The sequence below is a fragment of the Tyto alba genome, unplaced genomic scaffold (assembly GCF_018691265.1).
Source record: "Tyto alba isolate M040663 unplaced genomic scaffold, T.alba_DEE_v4.0 Super-Scaffold_7, whole genome shotgun sequence".
Lineage (NCBI taxonomy): Eukaryota > Metazoa > Chordata > Aves > Strigiformes > Tytonidae > Tyto > Tyto alba.
Window position 1 is genome coordinate 29,225,710 of NW_024881328.1, and position 13,418 is coordinate 29,239,127.

The window sequence follows — 13,418 nt, forward strand, 5'->3', positions numbered from 1 at the left end:
TCAGCAACTTGAAAGTAGTATGGGCAGTAAATTAAATCAGCTTACTCAAGCTTTGGTGACAAAAAGAGTTGCAAATTAAGGCATTGCTTTGTAGGCACTGACTCCAAGTTGTACAGTGATGAATTAGGGATTGTTCTTTGCCAGGCAGTGTGTGTAGCTGAGTCATTTGCAGGAGGATCTGTAACTTTATTTTTCAGTCCAGGTGTTGTAAACTGAAGAAGATACCCTTTCAAATAAGGGCAAGTGCAGTATGTCTTGTAGAGTGTGGATACTTAAACAGTATGTTTTGAAAAATATAAATATTTCTTCCTTTTTCTCCTTGTTCTGAGTTCCACTTCCATTACCAGGAATATTGAAGATAACACTAAAAAAAATTCTACAAATTAAAAAAAAAAAAAGTCAGATCTTTTCCTTTCATTGTGCTTGTGCAGTAGAAATAATTTGTTTTTTCTTAAACTTTTTAGGCTATAGTAGTAAAAAAAAATATCCAAACCGCTGTCTTTACTGTACCTACTTATTAAATAAGTTCCACAAACCACACCATGGTGCTGTACAACTTGCAGTTCTTGCATTAAAAGAACTTTCAAGGAAATGTCACATAAGATTGTAATTTTTCACAAGCTGCAGATAAGCTGATATAAGAAACTTTAAACTTTCTAGAAAACTCAAGTTATTCAGCAATCTCTTCTGATGTTAGAAAACCCTGAAGTTTCAGGCTGCCTCTTTATAGCATGATTGCACGTTGCCTTTTTCCACTCCTTTGACAGAACTAAAAAGCTGAATTCATGTAGAGGAAGGTCAGTTATGAGATTCCTGATTGTTTATGGTATTCCTTCTCTGTGCAACTGGGTGTCCTCCTTTAGTTCTCTGGTATGGATTTTCCTTATCTGAAGACCTTTCCCTGAACTTAGTAGACAAATTCTTTCTAAATTTTTCTGGCATCTTTCCTAAGTCCATGAACTTCTTGGATTCTCTTTCTGAATCAGGGGGTAGTTCATATGTCTTGTAACTTTATCACTCCTGGGGAGAAAAAATTCTTTCAACTTTTTGTTTTGGGAATGTGAAAGCTTCAAAGAAATGCTCTTGTCAACTTGAAGAAGCTAGGGGTGTTGCCCTTGGGTTTTTTCATGTGCAGAAAAATTACTACAAGCATTGCAACATCATGCACTTTTCCAAAGATCAGTGGAATTCATTGCTATCAAAGAATATTGGAGGGAAACCTGGTGAGATCAGAACTCTTTGGCAATCAGTTGTTATAGGTACATTAAGCTTTATAATATTATTTTTAGCAGCATTTGATCTTTCTTCTGCACACTTCTCCAGATTCTTGAAAACCATGGCTTTGAAAAGTTTTCTATTTGAAGACACCTGCAAATTTTGTATGAAAATGTGGACCCATGCTTATTGAACTTCGGCTTGTTTGCTTTACTTATCCTTCATAGACCTCTTACATGTACCTAAGATCATTTTTCATAGACTAAAGTCAGTGGTCAACAGATCATCTAAGGAAGAAATACAAAGATCCTACAGGTTGTTTCTTTTTTTCCTGTTCATAATAAAAGGAGCTAGCTAACTTTTGCGAAGGTTGTAGTGTAAATTAGTTTTCTTTGTTCTGTTCACTTTAAATACTGTTCATTTACTGTTGAAAAATGTTTCTTCCCTCTCTATGCTCCATTTCCTAACCCTTCATAAAGAGAAATCAGTCTGCAGTTCCAGCTTTCTCGTTTTTCCATTCAAATACTTATTTTAAAGTTTTACTCAAGAACATGGTGTACTCTCTCTCTGGTCCCTTTTTACTATATGCTTTTCGGAATTGTATATCGTACGCATTTTGCTGGCATTCAGTCACATCACAGAACTCTTGTTTTAACATCGTTCATTGTGCTGACTTTCTCTAGATACCTTTTTTAAGAACGCGCTAAGAGAGACAATGCAGCTTGTGCTGAGAGCAAAACACAGTTATTTTCTCATTACAGAACGAAGAGTTTCTATCCTATTGTAGACTTCAGGAAATTAAACATATTTCTCTACAGAATTAATTATCACCTACAAACAATCAATGCAATTATCCCTTCTCTCCTTCAACATGGCTTGTTCTATGAAATACACAGTTGAGTAATTCCCTCTAGGGAAATACGCTTTCTATTCCTTCTGGGGCAGTGGCTCTTCAAGCATTTAGTCTCAGCTTTTGGTACAGCTACTCTATGCCTTGCATATTGCATGTTACTGAGCTGCAGCAGGAGTTAGTAGCGTGTATTCATTTCAAAAAGCCTTATCACAATTCTGCAGACCAAGGCATTTAGAAGGATCTGTAGCTGTAGCCCCATCTTTCTGTCCTTTTATATATTGCACCCACAAACAGCAGTTCCTTTTTTTTTTTTCCCCCTTAAAAAGTAGATTTTATGTTTAGAAGCATATCTGGACACAATCCTGAGCTTGTAAGCACGTTCTGTGGGAAGATGGCTGGAAACTTGTTCTTGTATTTCACTCTCACAAATGCATCTGTGACCTCTGGTTCTCATAGCTGGCCTGCCCTTCATCCTGCTGGATGGAAGACTCCTGCAGTGCTTACAGGTGGTTTTAGTGTTACACATGTTTTCCACAATACCATTGGCAAAAGCCGTGCAGTGCTGTAATGATGCAGCCTACTTGGCCCTTTCTGGAAAAAAACAGACTTCAGAGAGTGTGTAAGACATCTTCACTTAACCCTCTAAGGAGGATTTTGTCCTCTGTAAGCTTCCTGTATGCTCTGCAGTGGTGTGTCTGCATTCCCTAAACTCATTTCCAATGATGAGATTGAGAAACAGACAAATGGTGCCTCTATCGTTAAGCAGAGAAGATCCCTGAAAATTCACAAAAATGAAAAATCACCAAACTTTAGCTCATTTTTTCATGAACTTTTAGCTTTTTAATAAAGCAATTCCAGGACAGCTAGGAGGATGGCCTTCATAAGGAAGGGCAAGACTGTTGTATATCGGATATAGCCTGATTTATATAAAATACTGAAATCAAGTACTGAATTCTTTTCAGCTATTTTTATTTTTTCTGAAACTTTTTTTTGTGTTCTGATTTACTGCTTAGAACACTTTCAGTATGTATTGACTGTCTGCTGAGGTCTCTGCTGACACAGCTCTTTCAGATGATGCAGTGCTGGAGAAAAGCTGATGAGTCTTTCTTTATGAGCTCTGACATATTAATTAGCAAAATGGGCAAAAAAGCTTTCCTATTTTTATTTTAATGTCACTAGACCATGCTTTTGGCTGGGGCTATGTTTCAAGACAGTTTTGAGACAAGATGAGTTGAAGATCTTATTTTCTTGCTGGCTGCTATGTGAGAAACATGTGACTGGGCTATGGATTAGTTACCAGCAAGATTGAATGAAACAGGGATAGCTCTGTTACCAACCTGAATTTGAATTAATGCTATATGACAAGAGATAGAGTTAGAACATGAGTACGAAAAAGCCAGTTAGGATTGTTTAAAGGGTGTTTCTGGTCAAGTTCTGCCCCTTACTGTTAATTTTGCTGACAGTGCAATTACCAGGTTACTATTCAGCCTGTGATTAGGATTAGTGTTCTGGAAAAGAAGGCTTGAGGATGTATGGGTACAGCTAAATCCTGCAAAGTCAGGGCTTTCATGAGGTCTGAGTGCTGACACGTCTGGTAGACCTCCAGTTTGTACTGATTCGGGTATGGGCAACTGAGTTGTGGTTAATCTGGGATTCAGATTGGGACTGGAGGTAGTTTGGAAGAAGGTGGGTTAAAGGTCTTGGTGTATCACTGCATCCTTTAATGTCAGGATCTATTCTGCATTAAATAAACTTTACTGAGGTTTATTGAAGGCTGGGATGAAGATTAAGATTATGGTTTAGGATACAGTAGTGATTGAAAAGTTAGGCTTACTGGAAGAATTTATATGACCCACTGGAGTAGGATATGTAAAATTCAAGAGATTAAGCTTCATCGTTGCCTTCAGGAAAGGCTCTCCAGCCTATTGCAAAAGCCTTCATTGCTTTGGTAGGTGAAATAAGTCTATGAGATGATAAAGTTGCATCTATACAAGTGTAAGATGAATGTCCCCATTGGCTTTAAAGTTGAATGGCACAGGATGATGCCCATCTGTGCTCTGAGCTTCTACTGTAAGATGGCCTCAGGTTGCCTCTGGAAGCTGCGCCTGGTGTATCCTAACTCCTGAACCATTTCTAGGAAGTGTTTGTGAGAGTAGAATAGCTGTTATAATACTTTTATAGTGTAGATGATTACATTTTGGTAAACTCAGGTGTGCCCAGCCACTGCGAAATTTCCAAATATAAACATAACCTGTGATTTTAAGAACTTCAGCTTAGTTTTTTGCAGGGACAAAGTGGGGTCTAGTGCAAGCAGAATCCAGTGCATTGAAGTTTGTTCTGATAAAAGTGTAAATAATGGCTAGGCTAAGGTTATTGCTGCAATTTGAGTTCAGACTTGGAAGGGCAGACAAAACTGGAGAATATTTTTTTTTTTTCACTGGAAGAATTGTGCAAAGGTTGAGCTGTTGGAACACCAGCAAAATCCAGTGGTTTATGCATGCTTGTGCAACACAAAAGGCTTTCTTTTAATCAAAAGTTTTGTTGGGGGTTAGTAGCAGGGTTAGGAAGGACTGCAGAAAGCTTAGTGGATGCTGCTAGGCTTGTTTGAGACTGGTGACATTGTAGCAAGCTTGACTTCTGTTGTGCTTTTGTTCTGCAGGTAACACAATTATGTCAAAGAGGTGTGTAGGGAAGTGGTGTTCTCCTCTCCTCAGGCCAGATCTCATAATTTTATTAAGAAAGACTTCTTCCCACTGTAGACGTCATTAAAACTGAGCTTTTCAAAGGGCTCACCGGGTTTAGTACAGAGTTCATAAGGATTTATGTAGTAACTAGATCCACAGTAGAAGACTCATGTAAATGGCTGAGCTGCCTGGCATATGCAAGTGAAGTGCCTGTCCAAACAAGGACTTTTACACTATCGCAAGTGAAAGCACGTGGCATACAGAATCTGACACTTGTCTTTGCATTTGTGAGAGAAGAAAAAAAGTTGACTTTTAGTTCATTTTATTTCTCTTTTATAATAAGTGTGTAATACTTGGCTGCATCAATCATTCTTTCAAGTGTGAAGAGGAGTCACCTACTTTGCAGACTGCAGTATACCATAGCGATACTGATGTAGCCTAACCAAGGTGTCTTGGCTTGGGTACTGGAGGCAAGCAAACTGTGGGGGCACTGGAAGCTGTGCAGTTTGATTTTCCCTTAGTTCATCCAGCATGGTGCTCAGTGCTATTTCAGTTTGACACAAAAACAATTGCAAATATCCTTCCATGCTGATTCAGTAAACAGTATTACTGATGAACTCTAAGCTTTGAATTGTTAAGCTATGGGTTAAGTTGATGCTTTATTGCTGGGAATATTTTCGCAAGATTTTCATTCTTTATTGTTACCTTCACTTTGGGCATCTCTCCCTGGATGATTCTTTTCTTGTGGTGGTGATGGTGGTGGTATTATTACTATCATCAACTGTGATTATGACTCTGCAAGCAAAGTGTTCCCCTGACCATATAGTTCCAAATAAAGTGTCATCTGAGAATCTGTGTCAACTCATGCAGCCAAGAAACAAAAGATAAGATTCCTTTTTCCTGCAGGTCACTTACGGAGTTAATATCTTCTCCTATACTTATGTCTGGTAAGGTCTAAAGTCAAAGATGTTACATTGGCTCAATTGTATTGTTAGGGTTTTTAAGGTTTTCTAGTCCAAAAGTTAAAATGCTTAGCTTTCATTGAATCTCAGCCTACTGTTGTTTTATACTTACCTTCAAACAGAACTTGTCTAGTGAAACTAGGATGAAACATTAATTTACTTAGTACTCTATGCCCATATGGCTTTACTACTCCTTTTTTAATGGACTCTATTTTTTAAAAGTTTTTTGTTTGGTTGGGTTTTGGGGTTTTTTTGTTTGTTTGTTTTGTTTTTAATATGTATAATAGTTCCCATGTTATAGATTGTTCTAGCCATCTATATTGGTTAGAGCTGGGGGAAGGTTGGCAAGGTGGAGTGTGTTTAAAACTGCATAGTTGCACAAGAACCAAGACTATGCTGTGACCAAGCCTATGGAACAGTTCAGCACACTGTTGAACTGCTGGGCTGCAGAATTTTTTCACGTCTAAATCATGTGGAAGTCTAACAATAAATCCTGAGCCTCCAACTTTCATGAGCTAAGTCTTAAGAATTAGCATTGAGAAAAATGCTCTTTTAATCTACTATTTAGAGTGCTAAATGTAAAGTATGGTTGTTTAGTTGGAAAAACCTTTAATTTGTCTGTTGGAACTTCATGTATTTTAACTTGTCAGAGATAGGAAAGTGTATTGAAGCAAAATGAAAACAAAATTAGAACTCTTGTCAAGTCCTAATTTTTTTTTTTTTTTGAGCAAGACAAGCTCAAACTGGACATTCCAGATATTGATTATTTTTAAGAGGCTATTAAAAACGGGACTGATACAGCAATCTCTCCCTTCCCTCTACCCCTGCCTCCAATCAAATTGTATGTATTTCTGCATGAGAAGTTTCATTTTTCACTGACTCAGGAAAAGGAAGGCTAGACACTTAATTGTTCCTGTGCTTCAAACAATTATTCTGAATTAACAGAACTTGCTGTATTGTTGAATTTGAATGAGAAGCAGTTTGTTGGTCAAAATCTCTTCTGAATGCCAGGCTGGCAATCTTTATAGTCCCCCTTGCCTGCCAGGCCTGTGTGGCTGATACACAGCTCTCACGGACAACCTAGTAAGATGGTTCTCCTCTATGGAGGGAAACACACTCTCATTTTTACTCTGAGAAGAATCATTTTATGCACTGAGGAACTCACAGCTGTAACTGTTCATTTGACAGCTTTTTTTTTCTGTTTTTGAAGACTTTATTAGCCATGTGATGATGATTGTTGTGACCCCTTTTTTGTTAGGTCCTGAGAAAGTCATCTGTTGATAAAAATCCCTCACTTGAGGGTGCGGTTTGATGTTATGATGTTGGTCTAAAAGCTTGCTGCTGCTGAAAGAGGCAGCCTTAGTCACCATACCTCCTACCTACAGCAGCCTGGTTCCTGTTACTTTTTTTACTCCAGTCCTACAGCTTAACTGGTGAGATGGTTGAAAGAGCTAAACCAGCCAAAAACTAAGACAAGAAAGGCAAAAGTGAATAGTGCTGGACTTACCTTGAACCACTCATTTGAGGGAGACAAGCTTGCATGCCAGTGGAAGGGGAACTCGGCGAGTGGATGGACATGAGAACTGTGCCTTTCAGAGGCAGCTGCCTATTAAATCACCTTATCTGCCATTTCATACCATATCCTTATTAAATTCAAATGCCAGACTTACACCAATTCTTTCTTTTTTTTTTTTTTTTTTTTAAAAAAAACTGTTTTACTTGCCATGGATAAAATTATTTTCCAAGTGGCAGGAGCAAGGAATAAAAAATGGCAATAAACCTTTACAAACTGAAGAGGAGCATCCCTGCTGTCTCATCCTTGAATTGCAAGAATCTTCTCTTAAATCACTTACCCACTTTAATTTTATGAATTCCTTGTGTTCTGTAACTGACTCTTAGTGTGCATTGTATTAAGATACGTCAGGGCAGTACCCGTTGATCTTTCTTTGAACTGCAGTCATCAAAGTGCATAGATCTGATCTGCTGAGAACAATAACAAACTTGCAGGAGAAACCTGTTTCCCTCAATGTTTTTGTGTGAGATTTAGGATCTTGAGCAGAGCTGAACGTAGACCAACTGCAGTGTGGATGCAAATTCAAGGGTGTGTGATTGAGATTTTACAACATAGCATAGCTGATTTAATGGTTTCCTGTCTCCTGAGGAGGATCCCATGATACCCTTGTATTCATAAATGCCTAGCCACATGTTTCTGCCCCCTTTCTCTCTGTGCCTGCATTATTCTTATAATTCTGTGATGAACTGTTGTGGGGAGCTAATCTAACAGAAAAAAATAATTCTACAAAAAGAATAGTGATCTTCTGGTTTAGCCAAGGGAGCAAGAAGAAGGAAGTTCAGGAGAAGAATGATTTTGTAACTGACAGTTTTTGATCCCAGGATCAGTCTGAGACGAAGGAAGTTGACTGGGGTGGGGGAGGGTAGGCAGACACATCTGAAGGAGAAAGGGTGGATGAAAGAAGATTTGCAGATCTTCACAGATGTCTTTGTGCTGAAAGAAAGGAAGTGGGAGAGCAAGTTTGAGTCTATTTCTTGTCCTGAAGACTAAACTGAAAGTGAGTTTCTGAGAGGTTTGTTTAAGGGCCAGTAAAACTTGGTTTTGTCTGGTTTTGACTGTATGATGTTACTTGCTGTTAAAGGACTATGGCTATCTTTAACTTCGTTCAGGCTGCTATGCTCTGGGTCTCATCCTGTCCTAAGGACTGAGAGAAGATTGAGCAGCCCTTGGGAGCAGCTGGGTCTGACAAGCAGGGAGCAGCTTTCGTAAGTGCCAGATGGAGTGAACAGGCAGCTCAGACAGAAAGGACAGTTTTCCTTAAGAACCAGAGGGACTGGGTAGGGTTTCAATCCAGCTGATCACCAAAAGCTCTTGAACCAGAGAACAAATGACCTGTAAAAGCATAAGCTGAGCAGAATCTTTTGTTGCACTCTGTCTCACCCAGAAAATGTGATTTTTCTATACTACAGAAGTGTAGTAAAATAGCCCTAGCTTTAACAGCAAAGCCCTTTCCATGTTTGCACTTTAAGAACAAAAGTGTATGTACATCTGTCAGAAAGTCCTGAACAACTTTGTGAAGGAAGATTGTGCCTTAAAAGTGTACTGATGATATTTCAATTTGACCCTCATAAACTAGAACTTCAGAGTTCCTGCAGATAAGAACTATGCAGAGCACTCCTGTGAATGCATAGCTAGGGAAATGCCTGCTGAAGTTGTCACATTTAAGTTTATTAGAGCAAGATGCAGGAGAGTGATTCTGGCTGTCAGGAATGCCTCATTTTTACATGGGGGTAAACTGGGAGTGGGAAGTCTGCATGGCAGTAATGGTGGCCTTTTCTCAGAGGAGAAGGCCTGGTCTGGCAGATATCCAAACTGCAGTCTTCAAAAATAAACAATAGAGGTGAAAGATTTACTTCTTTTCCATCACATCTCAGCAATATGGGAATGATGCATTATGGAGTTTGAATTGTTAGCACCTACAAATTGCAAACCAGCAGCCTTTTTCTTAGGGAGTATTCTTTGCTCCAGGAGCAGAGAAGGGGGCAGGAACTTTGTTTAATATGACCTGGGAAATTTCATGCTCTGTAGTTACCCAATGTTACAGTTCCCTTACGATGGAGAAGTGGCTAGAAAGAAAAAAAAATCCAACGCACAAGAATTTTTTCCATCCAAGATACTCACACATTCATATTTCTTCTACCTCCTTTTTTTCCCCTCTTTAATTTCCTGAAGTGATTCTGCGCATGTTGTTATATTAACTAGGGCTTGAGGGGGGGTGTTTTGATGTTCGCACTTCACAGTTGCTATTTCTCCCCCTGGTCAGTATTGCTGAATATTCTGTGCAGAATTCAGTGAGTCAAGTTGAGAGAGTATTAAAAACTCCAGAATGTTTAAGCAGTATGGAATGAAGTACAGACTTTTAATAGTTGTAATGCATGCATCCCTTTACCATAAGGCCTGCTAGTGTTTGAAATAAGTGGTCAACTTTCTGTGGTAAATACATTGTCTGTGTCAGCTTGCAGTGGACTGAAGAAGAGGTATGCCTGCAGAAGTCTGTATCTATTGCACACTGAAATGCTCTTTCTAGTAAATGGTGTGATGCCGGCATGAGTTAGCAGTTGTAGGCTGTTTGGGGCATGCATTCTCCTCCTGAGACCTGGTGATACTTTTCCCTGTGACTGTCAGTGCTGAGCCTGCCACATTTCTTATCTTTGCTGAAAGTTTATGCTTTTGAGTTGGAGTTTGCTACTGCCTTGTATTCCAGGTTGTTTCCAATGTGAGGGTAGGAGAACTTGTAAATATCGTGGATGTGTCTATATGAGGAGTGCTATATCAGGCAGAAATAAAGCTTTTTCTGAAAGCAGAAGCAGTGCAACGGTGTTAGTGCAGAATATCACACAGGATAACAGATACTGTAATTCTGCAGAAGTGGTTATTAGGACTTCAGATCGTGGCATCTCTGGATCCTGGAATATCATACCCAATAAGAGTTGTTACTAAATGTGAAGTGATTGGAGATGGCAAAAAAACAACAGGAAAGCTGGCATAAAGCAGTAAGTTTGAAAAATGAAGAATGTAAATTTGAAGTTTGAAGAATGTAAAGAATTTGGTGTGTTTTTTTATTGAAACGATGGCTATTCAAAGTAAGGCACAACAGCCAGCAAGATAAGTTTGATGTTTAAAATCCTGGGGACCTCTCACTGTACGTTGATCTTTAAATCCGAGAGTTTCTCTGGTGACTGTACCTGAACAGATGGCTCATGAAAGTGCCTGCTTGACTGATAGGAAGCTGATTTCCTTCATGGAACTCCCTCCTTTGCCCAAAGAAGAAAGCTGAAAGCAGCAAGTAGATCCATAAGCCTCCTGCATTTCTAGGGCCCTGTAGGGCTCTTCAGTCATCAGCCCTTCAGCTAGTGACAGTCAGACTGCATCCATTTCAGAAAGCAAAATGAGTTGCCTCAGACTGCATCTTCTGTAATTGAGGAGAAAGTGCTGATATCATTCTAACACTCCTGGGTAACATTTATCACCGTCTGCAATTAGAACTGGAGTCACAGCCTTCCTACCAGTCTTCTCTGACAATTGGTTTTGTGTTCCTTCAAGCAGCATCTGTGCATTTTTCAGGCTTTGTGGTGAATGATCTGCAGATGTTCAGGAAAGACCTTCAGAGTAGTAGGTGCTGAAAAGTTGGCTGTGATCAGTGCTGGCAGCTACTGTGGTTCTTTTAGTTGCTTATTGTGACCAAAGAGACCAACAGCCACCACCGAATGCCTCGTTTTATTAATCCTTTCCCTCCAGGAGCTGGGTTTTTGCTGGGCATAATATTCAGTGCTGGCAGTGGATATCCTGAAGTCATTGGTGCCAATGAGTTAATGAATTTGGAAAACTTCCCAGATAATACATCTGGCCTTCTAACTTACATTTTGGAGTATGAAGTATGAGATGTAGAAAGAAGAGCACTGAACTAAACGAGCTACTGACTGAAGAGGGAAAAGGGACACTTCTGTTTTTTAAACTAGTTGACTGAAAGTTAAAAATTACATATCCTCACAGAAGATCAAACTGTAGTAGTTTTGTTTGGGTTTTCATTTGTTTGGTTTTGGGTCTGTGGGGTTTTTAAAAAATGTTGTAATACCATGTATTTGCCAGCTATGTTACGTTCTGAGGCTTCAGTATGGACAGGAAGGTATTTCTAATTCTCCACTTTGAATGATTCTTCTCCTTCATTTTTTGTTTTGAAGTCCCATCATGTTGCCATGTCAATAAGAAGGATTTTGAAGGTAGCTACCAGTAATTGGTATTTCTAGTCCAGCTCACTTCTGGAATAGTATCTTGTGCAGTGTTTGCCTTCCATAACATATGAAATAAGGTATTATTATATAAAATGGGTTTCTGGTGCTATTTATTAATACACATATTTGCGTAATAAAAGCTGTGCAGAGGAATATGGCTCAGAAATTAACTTTGAAGGACAGAATTACATTGCTATTTGTATGTCTCATGAAACAGCATTATTTTTAGTGGGTCTTTCAATACAGCAGTGCTACTTAGCACTTACCTGCACAGCACTTCAAAAGTACCCAGAATATCATCCCTAATTAAGTGTCCTACTGAAATGCTTTTTTCTGACCTAAGAGCAGAGTGGGAGAGTTTTTCTGTACGTTGCAGTGGCAACCCAAATGGAAAACATTTCACAGAGGAGTAGAAAGCACTTCCTTGTGTTACCATCAACTACCAGCAGGTACTTTCCTCCTACCTCAGACAATGGCACCATGTTGCCCTTTCAAAACATATGAGCTTCTCTAGTGTTTACCCTTTTTTCTGCCTAATGTCTTGATAGATGAAATTTCTTCTTGGCTTTAGTCTTGCATGGGGTGATGTAGTTTCCAATCATTTCATTTTTGTCTACAAGTGATAAGTATAATGATTAGTATCTTAACCCTATCAGTGCACAGAAGATCCATATTGACATCCAACCAAGTTTATTTATGTTTGTTGGGCTTTTTCTAAAAAAACTTAAATGCTGATATTTCCCCCCCCCTCGAATAGTCTGACACATCTGCCGATGCTGGTTTATATCTGATTCCTGCCCTTTTAGTTCTTCACCTTCTGTTGTGAAAATCCTTTCTTTAATCCCTCCCTCCTCTTCAAGCTGGCTCTTGTATCTAAAAGACACCTTTGTGGATGGGAGGGGAGCAAATCTGTGACCTGAAAGCTTCACCTCCAGATTTTCAAGGACATTAGCAGACTTAGCTCAGTTACAGCTACATAATCTTTTTTTCATTGAGTTCTTTTGGCCATTTTGGTACTAGTTCATGCAAAGCCTTCTGCCTACTGTTCTGCTTATGGTTCCCCTCTGTCCTCTATGGCCAGGAGAGCGTGCAGGGCATAGTCAGGTCCTGGGCACAGTTGCTTGCACAGCGTGTTTCAGTATTAGTGGGTTTTTTTCTGGGCAACCTTCTCCTGTTCTATTGTCGCTTGCTTGTTTGCAGAGACTGAAGGGAGTAGGAAGGAGCCGTTCTGTCTAGTGTGAGTAGTAGGCTCGGGGCAAAGCAGGCAATTTGCTGGAGAGATGCAGACCCTAATTCTTCAACTTGCCTCATGATAGAATGATAGTTTTCTTACTGCCGTATAGCAGCAAGACCCTGACTCTGCTACACTGAAAGCTTAAATAGGGATCAGTTCCCTTTCAGTGCTATGATCAGGACCTGGCAAAGGCAGGGGACAAATGAGACACTACAAGTTTGCATCTGTTACTGAAGGGAGGTTGCACTTGCGAAGGCTGCAAACAAAAACCTCAGTTAATTTGCTATGGCAGTTTTCAATCCTCTCTGTGCAGTAGGACCAGAACAGAGGATCTGGCATTGATTTGTTTGGGTTTTTCATGTAATTGCGATTTTTGTTGCTATCTGTAGTTGGCATAAATTCCTGTATTCAAAAAAGGGGTTGGATTTTTTTTGGTTGCCTGTTGTAATACTGCTGTTGACAAGAGATGTTATAAAAGCAAAATCCCATATAGCGTAGTTATTCAGATGCCTTTTTTTTTTTTTTATTGCTTTATAACCTGCTCAGATGCTTAATTCTGAAAACAAAATGACAAAATTGTTTGATCGAATCTTCTAGAGTTTAATTATTTTCTAAAAAATAGCACACTGGTTTTCATTTTAAAGGTACAAAAAAGAATGAGCATT

The 13,418-nt window shown here is 39.2% G+C and overlaps 1 protein-coding gene across 3 annotated transcripts in view; it reads left to right on the forward strand.

The window, feature by feature from the left end:
• Positions 1-13,418, forward strand: part of PARD3B (par-3 family cell polarity regulator beta) — a 432,753-nt gene that overhangs the window by 254,331 nt on the left and 165,004 nt on the right. The window lies entirely within an intron of this gene.